The sequence below is a fragment of the Microtus ochrogaster genome, unplaced genomic scaffold (assembly GCF_000317375.1).
Source record: "Microtus ochrogaster isolate Prairie Vole_2 unplaced genomic scaffold, MicOch1.0 UNK69, whole genome shotgun sequence".
Classification (NCBI taxonomy): Eukaryota; Metazoa; Chordata; class Mammalia; order Rodentia; family Cricetidae; genus Microtus; species Microtus ochrogaster.
The window spans coordinates 885003-886724 of NW_004949167.1; the positions used below are offsets into that span (position 1 = coordinate 885003).

Sequence of the window (1722 nt, forward strand, 5' to 3'; positions counted from 1 at the left end):
TTGATTTTTATTTTATAAGCTGTGTTATAAAAAAAACTCACACATAAATCAAAACATCACACACCAAAATTAACCAGACCCCAAATTTATACAACTTAATGAATGTGCATACAGTTAGATTTGGCATCTGAAACAGAGGCTGTGAAGTGCCACATTAAAACTTACCCTTTCAGTATTGAATATATTTTATGTATTTATCCATAAATACCGTCTTGTTGATTTATTTGCTTATTTTATTTTATCATTTTATTAGTTCCTGTCTTTTTATTAACTCACACACACAACTCCTTGTCTTCTGGTTTGTTGAAGCAGTAAGTCAGACGACACCTACTACAGTCATGTCTGTTAGAGTGGCTGCGCATGGCACCTCCTGTCCACGTTCATCAGAAGGGCACTCTTGGTGCAGGCAACTTATGGTGCCATCGTCATCCACCTTATGGTATTTCAGCCCAGCCAACTTAACCTTCCTTTCCTGCCCATTCTTCCTGGAAATGCCGTAAGACTTCGCCCTCTCCTCAGCACCGCCATGAAGTCTTAACACAGGATGAAGGGGTATATAGGGGGGTTCCTTTTGAATGCTGTAGTCAGAGTACAGCATCACCCAGCGGCTTACCAGCAAAGAGCCTTTGCTGCTCAGCAGGGATGCCTTTCCGATTCTGGATGGTAGCCTTGACGGTTTCCACAGTGTCTGAGGGTTCAGTCCTGAGTGTGATGTCTCCCTGTAAGGGTCTTTATGAAAATCTGCATCTTGGTGGCTGTTCCACTGCAGCTGGTGGATTGGAAAGTATAAAAATATGTATATGCTATGCATACGTGATTAGTCTAGAATTCACTATGTAGCCCAGGCTTGGCTCAAACTCATCGTAGTCCTCCTGCCTCCACCTCCTAAGTGTTGGGATTATATGTGTGCAGCACCATACGGACTTCTCTCATATTTAAATAATCACCAAGACTTACTAGTTTTCTCCCCAAACTATTTTTCAATATTTTGTACTTTCTCTATCGCTACTGCCACCACCCTAGTCCAGCTCATTACTAGTTACTCTCTTTCAGCTCTCTACTCCCTCTGATGAAGAGTTTTTATTCTACCCAATAGTTACCGTGAACCATGTACTCTATTGTTCCCAACCTTCCTTTAATACAGTTCCTCATGCTGTGTTGGCCCCAGCCATAAAATTCTTTTTGTTGCTACTGTAATTTTGCTACTGCTATGAATTACAATGTAAATATCTGATATTTAGGATAGTGACATTTGGCCCCTGTGAAAGGGTCTTTCCACCCCCAAAGTTGTCTCCACGCACAAGTTGAGAATCGCCGTTCTAAAACATAGTGCCTCTTTCTCTTTTTAAAGGATTTTTTTTTTTTAGGCTTAAGAGTGTTTGCCTGTGTATGTACATCAGGTCTGTGAGTCTGTGACTAGTACTGGGGGAGGCTAGAAGATGGCGCTGATCCCCTGGAACTGGAGTTACAGAAGGTTGTGAGCCACCATCTGGGTGCTGGGAACTGAACGCAGGTCCTGAAGAGCAGTAAATGTTCTTAACTGCTGAGCCATTTCTACAGCCCCAGAATATAGTGTTTTAAAGAGTCATTTGCCTGGATCATTTAAATAACTGATTTCAGCTGGGGATAGGGGCACAGTCATGTAATTCTGGGGCAGGAGACTTGGGAGTTAAAGGTCATTTTTGGCTACAGAGCAAGTTCAAGCCTAGCCTAAACTACCTG

General features: G+C 42.3%; 1 pseudogene; it reads right to left on the reverse strand.

Moving 5' to 3' along the window:
• Positions 1 to 272: 272 nt before the first annotated feature.
• On the reverse strand, positions 273 to 747 carry LOC101993118 (annotated as a pseudogene).
• Between the last annotated feature and the right edge of the window lie 975 nt (positions 748 to 1722).